Source organism: Aquila chrysaetos, chromosome 18 (genome assembly GCF_900496995.4).
Source record: "Aquila chrysaetos chrysaetos chromosome 18, bAquChr1.4, whole genome shotgun sequence".
Taxonomy (NCBI): Eukaryota; Metazoa; Chordata; class Aves; order Accipitriformes; family Accipitridae; genus Aquila; species Aquila chrysaetos.
In genome coordinates, this window is record NC_044021.1 from 13,730,654 (window position 1) to 13,744,689 (window position 14,036).

A 14,036-nucleotide genomic window follows, 5' to 3' on the forward strand; every position below is an offset into this window, starting at 1 on the left:
ATTTCAAGCTACTAACTGCACAGCAACCAAATGGTGAAAATTCTCCCTCTCTAATGCAGGCAGCACTGTATTACACAATTTTCTATTACAACCAAAATCAACTTTGAGATAAATTGACTGTCCAACAGCAGTCAAAATTATTTTTAAATAAACTTTTTATAGCTTTGTAACATAGTAACCTACCCATGATCTAACTTGCAGGAAAACCTGGTTTTGGCTTTTGCAGTGTTATTTCCTCTGTGTGTGTTTTTCTTTTCGAGTTTATTTGAGTTTACTTAATGAGTGGATCTAAAGTCATAGCAATGCTTTGTTTTTAAAGAATCCCTTTAGCTATTTTTATCAGGCAAGTAGTATGGTTACCACATTTAACCCAAAATAATACACTCAATTGCCAGTTGATTTAGACCTGGCATTATAAATGCTTGCAGTGGTAACACAAATAAATGGAGAGGTTTGCAGCGTGCCTTTTCATGCTGTGATCTGTATGACAAGAGAGGCAAAAAAGCAGAGTAGCTGCATTTCAAGAGAGACCTCCAGGACCACTTCTCCACTTAACAAAGAGTCCTTGTCTTTTTAATATTGTATAAAACATCTGACAAATAAGGTGGCTGCAAGAACCTTTTGTAAGCAAGAAGCTTCAGTGCTGCTTTCTTTTCCTTATGCACGAAGAAACCACCATGTGGTTGTCCTAGAACGCTTAACCAAATAAAAAAGTATACTGCTGAAGTAACTGGATTCTTGTTTTGTTTATTTTGCAGAAAAGCTGCTGTGTGGTTACTGCTGCTAAGAGATTTGAAAATATCAGCAGTCTTGGTGCTTTACCCCCCTGCTGTGACCGAGACTTCTACTAAATGGACCAACAGCAATTTAGCTGCAGGACAAGTCCCAGCATTGCTGAGCTGCTTCTTCTCTATTCAGCTGTTGAAAGAAGGAAAATATTTCTCCAGGTTGCAGGAAGGTGTTTCTTCTGGAGCACCATGTTCTCCATGTCTGGGAGTGCTACATGAGCTTGGATTCATAATGAACTTTTCTCTATCTTGTCTTACAACCTCATTTACTTATCAAAGGTTCCTTAAGGTTCAAATCATCAGGTTAAATTGACTGTTTCTCATCCCAGCCCAGAAGGCAGTCTGTCACTGTGTTATATCTGTAGCCAAGATTGATTTGACACTGGAGTCAAATAATTAAAAAACAAAAAAAAATTGCAGCCAATTTAAAGCTGGGTTATGTAGAAGATTTAAAGTTTGTTTTTCCTGTCACACTAAAATGAGCTAAGGATTAGCTCAACCAAAGTTAAAGCCATGTTAATGTAACTCCAGTGGAAGTGAGAAATGAGGCTTTCCTTGCACGTAGGTGAATTTGCTGCAACCATGATATGATACATTTTAGGATTTTTTAGCCTGATGAATTACTGTTCACTTTAAATACACTTTGATTAATTAAACAAGAAAGAGAACAAGGCACTATTCACTTGTACCCACGCAGACTCTGTTCTCCAATATGCAAGTATAAATCAGAGTTATTTTAACAGAGGGTGATTTTATACCAGCTAATTTGTTTAATCTTAATAGGACTGATAAAGACCATTGGCAAAGGGGAGAGTCAGTCCTCTGCTCATTATAACCTCTGGGTACAGGCCCAAATGAAAATCCTCTGTTTTTCTAAAGTTTTCTTTTCTCATCTTTCTCTCAAGCCTTTTTGATTCTTAATTAGATGAAAAACTGGGAGTCAGAACAGCTGAATTCTTCACCTGAGATTGTTTGAGTATGGCTCATCATTAAGTGAATGTAAGTCTTAGTTGTCTAGGCTGTGAGATTAAAATAATGAGACTTATCCCCTGCTGTATATGGCTTTCTGACTGCTTAGTTTCAGAACTACATAAATGCAAAGTATAGTGAGTATTTTATTCAATGATGCTGACATATTGTGGTGCCTTTAGATTTTCTTCGATTAATCCAGTTCTGATCAAACTACATATTAACATAGCTATCTCTATATATTTATCTATACATTTCATACATATTTATATTTAAATGATGTCTTTCTTTAAAGGGGATCAACATAAAGACAAAACAGTATTATTAATCACCACCCAATGAATTGTTTTTCATACCTTTGTCCTTTCTGGATAGCATTCATATTGAAATAAAAGGGTCCTGTTAAAGGGACAGCATGGCCATGACATTCTCTACAGCCACTTTGATCCAGTGTTTTAAAGCCATTGTAGTAGATCACTTAAGACTGCTTCTGTAAATGTATAGGTCTTCTTACAGCTGTGAAATCTAAGAAATACTGATGTGTTCTACTAGTTGTTGCAAATAAATGCGACCCATTACTACTATCACACAATGACTCACAATGTAATTCTGATACCATGTAGAGCACTGCCACCTTCAAATCCTTACCTGTAGTCTTAACTAAGTAAACTTTGACTAGCAGGAATGGAAGTTTCTTTGGGAAAAGACTAAGCAGTCTCAAAGCAAGCAAATGAGCATATGACTTTTAGATAGAAACTGAACTGCTTACTTTTAGTCACAATTTATGTTTGCCTGTGCAAAATAAATAAAAAAGCTACCTTTCTGTTAGGGCTGGAGTTCCCGCTCCTGTTCTGACTGCCTTCAAGACATTGTAGCTGTTTGTACAGTCAACAACTCAATGATCAGACTAAAAGGCAGCAGGCCACTTTGGAATGACAAGATCTCATTATGCACTTTAGTGCCAGTATTGTAGGATTGGGTTGGGAGTTTTGTTTTTCCTGTGGTAGATTTTACATGGGTATGAATAAATTGCATGTCATTTTGAATCTTATTAACTATACTAAAATAACAGTGTGACTACAGTCTTATCTGCTTTGTTGCTCGATTGAATTAAGAGGATTTATCATTTGTGGATATATACATCTGAGTAGTAATTAAGAGCTTAGTGCCATAAAGATCAGCCCTGTATTAGAGTGTGTTGTGCTGAGTCAGCCACAAATCTTCCAGGAGCCGTAGGAGAACGTATGCACATCCACAGACTTCATCCATAAAGGACTCTATCAGCAATACACGTGAATTACTAGGGAGGGTGGAAGAGCTTGATATATTTCACCCACCTTGAGAATTTACACCCTTTTACAAGGCATGAGTTGAGGAGGGGGCACCTCACTAGCCCCTTGCTTGTGCAACAGGGCAGCATGCTAATATACTCAAGGGATTTAACGTTTGTTCTTACTAACATGGATAATGATGGTCACACTCTTGAGTCTTACCTGTAAACTGCTCCACTGTTCCATTCTTGGAACAGCTCCTGTAGTGGGGGATGAGGTTGAGGTAAGAGCAGTTGGAGGAGGTTGGACTGACCAAGTCTCTGCACTGACTGAAGGTGCAATTTGGTGCCCAGGGTTAAGCACAAGCGTGGGCCTGTAGGTGTCCGGCGGAGGAGGAAAAAATCCCAAGCGTACTTCTTGTCATTGCCCCATAGACTCTAGATTTGCAGAACCAAGTCAAAAGGGAGGCGCCTTACCAAGATCATGATCATTATCAAGGGTAAAAAAATTATACTGCTGTGTAATTATCACATATATAGTGATGTGCCTGAGAAAAATGTCTCCAGAGATGTTTGTTTGTATCTTTTCTGACTGCTTTAATTTTAGTTAAAACAATAAGTTGACACAGCTTCTTTTCAGTGGCTTTCTAATTCTGTCTCATTGCACTTTGAGCAGCATGCTGTTTTGTGTGTGTGTGTGCACGTGCGCAAGTTTGGTTTTGGTTCTGTTTTCCTTTAATACATTCTCTAATGACTAATAGCTAGAGACTGCTATATTAAATTATTGTTCTGACACATCATTATTTATTTTCTACTGGGTAATAATAAGTTGACTAGGTTCTAATAAGTCTACTGCATCTATGTGAGTTTGCTTATTATCATTTTTGTTGCGTATTGGTTTAAGCAGTTGCATTTGGAAGCTGTGAATTACTGTGCTTGTGAGCAGGTTTGGGTGTGAAAGGCACTGTACTAGCTGTTGTTACTCCATTTAGCTGTATAGCCACAGACCGTCAGAGATGGCTGTGGATACTACAAGAATGATACAGAAACGTCAGTTGTGGTGGAAGGGATAAAGTGTCAAGATGCAGTATTTGGTCTGTGTACACCATTGTATTCTTCCTGACATGTGAAAATTAAAAGCCATAACATGGGAATATAGTGATTTATACTAGGTGATGATTTGACCCCCAGGTTTGCATACAGACTCCCTGCTGGACTGCAAAAAGGCAGAGGGCTTTCTGTTCGGAAAGGCAGCTTTAGTAGTAATGTTACATAGGGGCTGTTCTGCGGGGACGACCTGCAGGAAGGCACTGGGAGTTGAAGGCATTCTTTAACTAACAGATTTTCCCAGGGTTTCAGATGTAACTGTACTCAGAAAAGCATGACTTTACTTGTCAGGCACTGAAAGATGGCTATCACCTGGCACTTATAAGAATTAGGATACTGTTATTCCCATTTCTATAGATGCAGTGGAGAGATCAGCTAGAGAAAATCTCAGAGAGTTTTGCCCAAGGTATACTAGAGTAGTCTAACATTAGCATCAGGATTAGAAGCAAATTTATTTGGCTCAAGGTGGGATGCTAGTGGCTTTCCAACTCTTTTTACATGTTGAACATCCTGGAGGCTATGAAATGGATAAAAACCACAGAAAGATGTCCATACTACCATATCCATGTTTGTGAGCACCTGCAGCCAGTTGCTCCCCTGAGTACTCTCACAGCATAAGCAGTTGGCAATCTGTGATAATCCACTCTGGAGATTACAACAGAAGCTGCCGCTTTATTTCTTTTTCATATTCCTTCTAATGTCAGAAGCTGAATAAAGTTAAAGCCTAAGCTAAATTCCACTACAGCTTGATTCCAACCAGGAATAACAGTGCAGGTCTGCAGAATTAAATAAGGGAAGTGCTTGGTCCGCCTTTTGTGATGTGAGTAGCACAAGAGCCCAGTGTAATGTGCCCCGCCCCCCCCCCCCCCCCCCCCCCAAAAAACCCTACTTTGCACCAGTCCTGACCAGTAAAAATAAAAAGAACACTAATTTTTTAACAGTTAAGGAATCTCAATCAAGATAACAGTTTTTCTGCAGTGGATAAATTGCTGCGGTAAGAGTCAAGGTATTTGAGCATCTTCAGTTTAATGCTGACATTACAAATCACTGACAGCCCCTTTCAGCAAAATGGCTCCCACCAGCAGGAGGTGTGAGAAAAGCAGGTGTTTGTCAGCTCTTCTTCGCTGATGGGGACCTGAAAACAGCCCATCCCCTTCCCCTGGCCCCACCAGCGAGCAGGGCAATTCTTAGCTTGTGGACTCTTATTATGTGAAAACGATTGAAGTTTTGCTAAGTGTCAAACCCACAGCTACTTTTATCATCACTGATAGATACTTGTCCTTGTGTCTCGTGTGAATAAAACTAAACACTGCATGAATCCGTTTAGGGACGTTAGACTGTTTCACCTTCCATGAAGGCTTGGTAGCTGAACAATTAACTACCTGTTTCAAATCTTAAATGAAGACTGGTAGAGAGAACGCTTTGTAAATATGTTGTTTAGCTATGTCCATAGAGTTAGTGATCACATTTTGGTGTGGCAGAACTAATGTTTGTGTACCTCACAGCAACTTCTCTTAAATTTAGATGACAGGCATGTGAGAACTAAATTATGAAGCATGTGGATTTTCATGTACCATATCACTTTGGCTTGCATATCTGGTTTTGTAGATTAACTCATGTATCTCTGGTATGTGCTCTTCTGTGAAAAACATGAAGCAATCTTGTAAAAAGATGACTGAGGAATAAATGCTGATTTTGTTTACTCCAGGGGGTTTGTTTGCTGTATTTAATGTGCCTGTCATTTATACTACTAAGTAATAGAAAGAAACATGGCCTTTTTCCCAACTGTTGTCTCTAGATACAAGAAGATAAAGGAAGAGTAATTTCCATTGAAACAAATATACCTAAGTCGAAGGTTTGCTCAGGCTTGCAGCTTGTACTCACCCCTTGTAAGAAAGCCTCAGCTCTCTCTGCAAATAACTAGGACTTGAGGTGCTTTTGGCTGCAGTCTTGCTGCAAGTCCTTAGACCAGGTCACTAGGGAGGACAGAAGAGATTACTGAAATTTCTTGTGCTTGGTCACTCAAGGGACCTGGTGTCACTCTTCTCTCCCTAAGTTGTCACACTTGGACTGTTGGCTTGTTATTCAGTATTGCTGTCTGGGGAACACACTTTAACTTCACCCCATCTAGGAGTTCACTGACTAATAAAACAGCCTTAAATCAGAAGGAATATTCCTGCAGAGTTAAATCAATCTTAAATTGGGCTGGCTAGTGAAAAAATGAAGAGCAAGAGCAAAAACAGAAAAAAGTTACGGGGTGAGAAAGCAGGAAGCAACCTCTGGCTGGCACTGGCCTGTATTCAGTAAGTAGCACTTTTTCTGCATGGTTTATCCACAGCTCTAGCTGCAGCACTGCAGACATTCACCATGCTTGAGGAGCAGCTTTGGCTTCTTACACGGGAAGGCTCCCATTTGATATCAGCCTGTATTTGATGAGCGTGAGCTTTGCAGGTGTAAGATCTAAGCATACAACAAGACACCCTCTTGATTAAGCTGTAAGTTAAATCAACCAAAGAGTTGCACTCATCCTCAGCGCTCCTGGCCAACACGAAGCAAAGCCATCGCAATCTGGCTGGCAGAGCTTGGGGGCTGGACGAAGTGAAGAGGCCAGAGACCAATTTTACAACAGCCGAGCGCAGGATACGCAGCTGCTGCCCCTTTACACCTGCTTTAAGACAGCCCTGAGACCACCAATTGTTTCACAGCACCATGCTGCTTAGCCCAGGCAAACCCTCTTTCTTGGCCTTCCTATGCGTGTAGGCGAGAGATTTCCCTTCCAAATCGGTGGGCTGTATAGCCTTCACACAACGGGTTTGTTTCCCCTTTCTCCTGAAAAACATCTCCTAGCGGGGTCCCTAATGTGATCAGCGCTGGCAGGGACACTCGCTGCTGGGAACATCGCGGTGCCGTAGCCACATCTTCAGCCTGTGCTCAGGCTCCAGCCTGTGTCTGCACGGGGCCCTGATGAGTTCAGTACGTGTCCAAAAATCTTCTGGGGTGAAACCCCAGAGTGGGTTCCTATGCGTGACCAGGCCTTATACATTTGCTTTTCACTTGCTTTTCTTGAAGCTAGTCGCTGTGGTTTCGTTTTCAGTGCCTTTGACCCTGGCGTAGGAGTTTTTGTCCTGAAAATATTAGCATCTGTGCTTTATAGGTGATGAGGAAGACTTTGCCATGGTACCTCGGTCCTCTCAACAGCTCCTGCTAAATGCATGCCAGTGGCAAAAATAAAATAAATGGGGATAAAATAACACTCAGCTCCCTGTATGTGTCTGTAAAGCAACTCCACACTTTTAAAATGTGTTCGCTAAGTTCATGTGGTTAAAAATATGTTGACTACGGGAAAAAAATCCAACAAGGGACATTCATAATTCTTCATTAATTAATAGTCAACCCTTTTTCTCCCCCAATTATTTCAAACACCTGCTCACAGTAAATTTCCTTTGCAATTTTTTAATGCTACTTTAATATTACCCAGAACTTGGAAACATACACTAAGCTTCTCTTATTTTTAATTATTTTCAAATTAATTTTAATTTTCTGAATATTTTCAGTGCTGCCCATTTGTTCAATAAAACGGAATTTTAATTTTAATTTTTTTTCTTAAAGGCCTCCTAAAGTTTCCAGAGACTGCTTTTATGGGCTGTTTTAATGAAAGCTTTTGGAAAGGGACTGGAGATTTCCAAATTCCTCTCTTGAAGCCTCCTCATCCAAAAAAAGGCGGGGGGGGGGGGGGAAATCACTCCATCAGGGGTGACTCACATCTCTTGCATACAGCAGGTATTCATCCGGGAGCTAAGCCATCTTGTACTCGGAGTGCAGGCTGGGGCTGTATGTGGGGGCGAGGGGCCAGACCCCCCTCAGCTGTGGGTGACCGCGGCGAGAAGCGAGGGTGCCTGGCCACGGGCAGGACCAAGCTGTCACAGCTCCAGGCTTTGCCGTTTGAGGGCCTGCTATAAAGCTTGCAGAAAGCGAGGAGCACCTTGACCGTCTTTGGACCAGGTCCTAAATCAATGAACGCCTTGGCAGGGAGCGCAGCGCGTGGGAGCCGGCCCCCACCGCCAGTGATGGGACTAACCGGAGAGGAAGGCGGTGCTGGGGGTTTTGCTCCGCGAGTCGCAGTTTTCGGGGTCTTCTGGGTGCAGCGGCAGGGCCACCACCCCCAGCAGAGCCGCTGCTGTGCTGAGCTGGCCGGGTCTGCCCTCAGGCTCGCGGCGTGCACCCGTCACCGGTGGGTGCACAGCAAACATCTTCACAGCCACCAACAAATCAGATGGAAAGCTGTCTCCAGGGCACAACGTACTGTTCTCCATTGTGGACAGATTGCTGTGACCGTGGCAGAGATGAGGAAGAGAAGGTGAAAGTCATCCTTTTCCAGAGCTGTCCGCTCCGCACCAGCTAATTTAAATGCACGTCCCCTCTTTGCTTTAGGTGTCCAGTCACTGTTTCATAAACCCTCATCTTTGGCTATCTCCATAACATACGTAGGTGTGAAGTCTGACCGCTGAAAACAGGTCATGGCAAGTGACCTTCAAGGTAACCTCAGTCCTCCAGAAACATGAGTACTTTCACAGAGAGGGTACCAAGTCCTCCTGCTCTGGACCTTGAACATATCAACCCCGCTTCAGACTGTGTGGTCTCAGGGGTTGGGGATGATTTAAAGACAGGTGGCAGGGTCTTGCCTCGTTAAAATGTGATGGCCTTGATGTGGCGACTGAGCATTCCCGCTGGAGTGCCGTGTCGCCTGTCGCTTGGTACCCCTCTGCTTCGCCAGGCAGTTCATAATGGGTTTCTGATCGCTCACCGACAAAGCTCATTTCATGGGTAATGCTTGAGTAAGCGAAACCACCAGATTGCTGAAAGGAGCTATTTAACTGGCACCGACATTTGCTAAGTTTCTTCATTTTGCTTTTAGCTTTATTTTTTGTTATGGTTCACTTGTGCAGACTTCAGAAATATCCACTGCGAGGAGCTTTCATCTACTTTGATCTTAACCTCTGAAGATGCCCATGTTTCAGGGACTGGAAGAAGCTTTCTAATTGTAGGAGGTCTTTTTTTTTTTTTTTTTTTTTTTTGGGTGAAAGTGCTGTCTAAGAGCTATTCAGAGGGCCTGAAATGTTAGACTTAGTCCCACAGGCATTAGTACGCCGAGAAAAAAGCAAAGTTCAGAAGCAAATTAAAAATGTGGTATGTCACAAAAAGCTGCAGTTCGTTATTTGGGTGGCACTGCCACATAAATGACCCTGAAAATTTTCTGTAATGTATTTTACATTAAATCATGATAGAATTTTATCTTGGTATAACCTGTTGTCCCAAAGCTTTTTTGTTATTGCTGTTGCATTGCAATTGTACATTCAGCTTCAGCAGCACTTGGCCGTGCCCAGAGCTCCTTAATCGCTCTCCTCCAGCCAGGTCACTGTGCAGCAGGCGAGCAAATGTGGGCAGCCAGTTTGATTTCCGTACAATAGCAGCGAGTTGAGTCCTGACCATGGACGCCTTCCTGAGCTGGGGCCAAAATTAGCAGTCAGTCAGCACCGCTGGGATGGAGCTGGTAGCAATGGGAAGGTGATGTCCCCATTACGCGGAGCCTTTCAGGAGATGGTGTGTGGGTCAGGTGCCAGTCCCCTTTGTGCCTCCTCCCCAGGACCAGGGAGCCTCAGCCCTGCTGGTACCCAGCAGAGCCTGGCAGCTGTGTGCAGCTGATCGATGTGCAAAGATGCCACTTGTGATATCTTGCTGCAAACGGCTAGTACGGCCACGAGAGGTCAGCATTGTTGTTTCTTACTTAATAAAATGGTCACTTCCATGGCTTTGTTGAGGGGCAGCTTTGGGAAGTCAAGTTACATACAGAACTGCCAGCGCTGGCTGGGATATGTAGTGCTGTGGCACTCCCAAACCCCAGTTAGGGACCACCTTGCAAGCCCTTGTGTGTGGAGGTGGGTGACCTTTAAAATATCTCTGACTAGTATAACACTATTTATTTTCAGGCACAAACTGCACTAAATACAGCTTTTAACGTCTCCCCTCCCCAAGCCTGTTCTAAGCACACCAAGCAGAAGGCCCCAGGGAAGTGCCTGAGGTATGATGTCAGAAGAGGATCAGGGGGTTTGTGCAACATGAGACTGGCCAAGGCGAATGTGGGGAAATGAATGGTGGAGCTGGGAGCGCTTCTTGCTTGCTACCATTTTACACCATTCTCCCTTTAGCAATAGCACTACTTTAGGTACTCTGCAGAACATGAACAGAAAATAGATGTGACTTAGGATTTGCATGTAAATCAGCTGTCATGAGTGGAAAAACATGAAGAAACTTGTGTACTCCTGTAATAAACAGAAATCTCCACACCGTATGACTTGTGTGTTGAGAAAGAGATTCTGTAAGCAGCACATCAAGAGAGACAATGAGTACTCCTCTACTGGCTTGAAAGGGGTGTGAGAGCATTAGGCAACTACAAGGGTTGGTCTTTGTGTACTAAAACACCTATTCTGTCTGTGGTCTGCACACAGAAGTCCTGTTGCTGTCCTGAGAGAAAGAGCAAGAACGGAGGTCTCAAGTTCCATATATTATCTCTTTCTCTATTTGTATGGAAGCTGAAATTACATGGTCAGAGAAGATCTCTGTGATGGTCTTGTCTGATCTTCAGTACATTAGATGACATAAGACCTCCCCCAAATAATTTCTTTTTGAACTATAGCACATTTAAAAAAACCAAAAACTTCTTGTCTGATTTTGTTCACCTTCTACCCTTTGGCTCTTGCTTTACACTTGCCAGGCTGAACAAATCCCTACTAGCAAATGTCTCCTCACCTGAGTACTTCAAGACTGACTGTCCAAGCCCCCTTTCTGCTTTCTCTTTACAATAAGCAAGGTTGCTCTTTCCCATCTTTCACCACAGAATGTTTGAATCATTCTCACGAGTCTCTTTTGTATGTATATGTTGGGTTTCCGAGGCCATTCTTATGCTGTAGGTGCTGTAATACAACACAGCATACCAGTAGCTGTCACCTCAGTGTCGGGTATAACAGGAGCACGGGGTCCTTCCTATTCATTCCCAGTTGTCTCTTTCCACGCTCTTGATCGCTGTTAGCCTCACTGGTTGTTAGGTCACTAAATTTCAGCTATGACCTGCAAGTTCCCGGTGCCTGGCTTTCACTGCTAGCTAGGACAAAAGTTCCCAGTCCACGAGCAGGCCCTGCATTCCTTTGGCGTCTGGTTAATAACATTGACACGCAGGTAGCAGTTCCTGGACTCCAGAAATAATGTCAGTTTGCACTGAGCGGCCTCGCCTTCTCTCTGCGTGCCAGCTGGAGACCCTGTGTGACAACAGTGTCCCAGGTCAGTCCAAAGATTTTCACCCCAGTCACCAATGGCTGGAGCTACACAGTCTTTTAATCAAAGCTTAAATTCCAAAGAAACCAGTAGGGTCAACAGAGGAGACTTGTTATGGAAATATGGCATAAATCAGGGAAGGCCCTGTTTGTGAGGGTCAAGGGAAGGGAAGATATGCACAGGTACTATGGCAGCAAGGTAGAAATAATCCAGCCTTGAGAAAAGTCAGAAATCTGGCTCACTGTAAGCACATGATGGTGATGGAGGCAGGAGTGAGGAACTCTAGCAGTATCGTATTTGCCAGCGAGGAAAAAAATATTCTTGAGGGTTTAGCAGAATGTTTTAAAGTAAGGCCTAAAAGAACTGAGACCAAATTAATCTGCTATCATTCATTTTGGTCTTCCAGCCCACAGCTAAGAGAGAGTCCCTTGCCTGCACAGTTTACAATCCAAGCAGACAAGCAAGCCAAAGGCAGCAAGCAGAGCAGAGGTGTAAAGTGGCTTGTCCGGAGCCCACTCCTGTTCCAGGCTTGGTCACACATCTCCTCTCGAGTCCTGTAAAACAAGCTACGTCCCCAGCTGCTGGCAACTACCCATCCATACTGCCACAAACCCCTGCCACCCAAGTGTGCTGCTTCACCACCAGCGCGAGCATTTCCCCAGCCTTTCCCAAGCAGAAACTGAGCTCAGGCGGTAATCACTGCTTACCCGGCTCATGTTGACAGAGAGAAGCTAATAAACACTTGAAAAGCAGCTCTGGCAGAGGGAAGATAATGAACAGCCAGGGTTGGGGTGAAGCTCCTCGTGTCCGCAGCCAGCTCAGCTGCAGCCTGGTGGACCAGTCAGCACGTTCCGTGGAAGAGCTTCAACTCAAGTCTCTGGTGCTTATCCCAGCTGCAGCACATGCTGCCTGCATAAATCCCTGGCATAGACAGGGAACGGGGCTAGCTCCCTTGAAAAAAGTGAATGTGAGCCCCAGCAACCCAGTCGGTCAGTGATGACTCTATTAGAGGATAAAATGCGTAAAGGAGGGCAAAAGGCTGCAGAAAGTAGTTTGTTACAAATACGCAAGACCAGACAGTAGAAGGTGGAGGACAGGGATCATCCCACTCGCGCTCTGTTTCCTGCCGTGGTGATCACACTGAAGTTATGGCGATGTTACTGGTGATTTTGCTAGACAGGGTCAGGGCCTTTGGTTGCACTGGTTTGCGGGGAAGGATCTCACCCCAGGACAGTGCGAGATCAGCCACTGGCCTCATTCTCCTGTGAAGCCCAACCCCGTGTTCATGCGTTCCCATGTAAATAACAAAAAAGCTCCACACTGTACAGCGTGTGCTGACACCAGCGGTTCTGTAAGCGGTGAGATGTCACAAGTGTCTAACTAGCAAAGGCATGAGGGATGGGCAACCTCAAAAGGCAGCGAAGGTGAGATGGGCAGTGTCTTCTCTCTTTGCCGCCACTTGAGCCAAGAGAATAAGAAAGAAGCTGAAAGGGCTGACGAAGCAGATGGAGGGAGTCCTTACTTTTAGTTTCTTGAGCAAACTCGTGCGTGGCGGCACACTCAGCATAAAGGCGGCATTGTCAATTTTGAGCATCAAAGCATCACGCCTTCCAAAATCCTGAGAGTGGCTTAAAGATCCTGAGACTTCTTAAAAACAACAAATGTCAATTTCCTTTTATTTTCCTTTGGGTTTTGGAGCCTTTTGGGGAGAATTTGTTTCCTCTTTGTTGCAAAAGTAAAGGTTTACCTTTTGCTCTGAATGAACGCAAAGAGCCTTATGGACTCCCTTGATTCCAGCTTCTGGGTCTTTAAGGGAAACACCAAAAGTCATTAAGATGTGCAATTAAATCACAACCGTGGCTAACACAGCAAATATAAATGCAAACCCTGCCCTAGAGAACAAAGACCCATTCATTCTGCTTAAATTGGTCCTGAGACTTGATTGCTGCTTCTTTTTTTTTCTCCCCCACCCCCTCACCCCCACCATCCTTATTTCTTCAGAAGGAGGGGGAGCTTTCTTGGCTTATGCCACATCCTGGATAGTCAGAAAAGCCCATGCTCAGCTGCATGAGTCCGGCTTGCCTCCTGTCCGCCAGCCTTCTAGAAAAGTGAGGTTACAGGCAAACACCAGCAACGAGTGAGCAGAAATAAAGAGCCTTGATAACTGAGGTAAAGTGGCCATTATGCAACTACGAATAATAGGGGTAGAAAAATAGGAGCTGGAAATGTTGAAAGGCAGCTGAGGTTACATTCCTCGTTGGAAGTAAGAGGTGAAGGAAGATCAGTCGGCGGCAAGCGCTCTTGCTCCGTCCATCGAGAGCTATTTGCCAGCAAAGGATATTAATGATCTGAGAGTGAACTGCAAGTCCACAAGGGAAATCTGAACTGAAAATGGAAAAGACAGAAAGCTAGGCAGGGGGATTTGTATCGGGTTAAAGTGTCAACATTTAGAGATGGATGGATCACTGGAGCTCAGACTAGGAGGAACAAAAAAATCCCACCCTCTCAACAAAGAAACCAAAGAAAACAGCAAACATAACACCAGTGTCTCCCTTTATCCCAAAGTTAAGGCT

General features: G+C 43.8%; 1 protein-coding gene across 3 annotated transcripts in view; it reads left to right on the forward strand.

The window, feature by feature from the left end:
* MYLK4 (myosin light chain kinase family member 4) overlaps positions 1-5,841 on the forward strand; it is an 84,350-nt gene extending 78,509 nt beyond the window's left edge. For all 3 annotated transcript variants that reach the window (XM_030042107.1, XM_030042104.1, XM_030042105.1), the window contains one exon: positions 759-5,841. The gene's annotated coding sequence lies outside the window, so the exon portion shown is untranslated. The remainder of the gene's footprint in view (positions 1-758) is intronic.
* Positions 5,842-14,036: the final 8,195 nt, after the last annotated feature.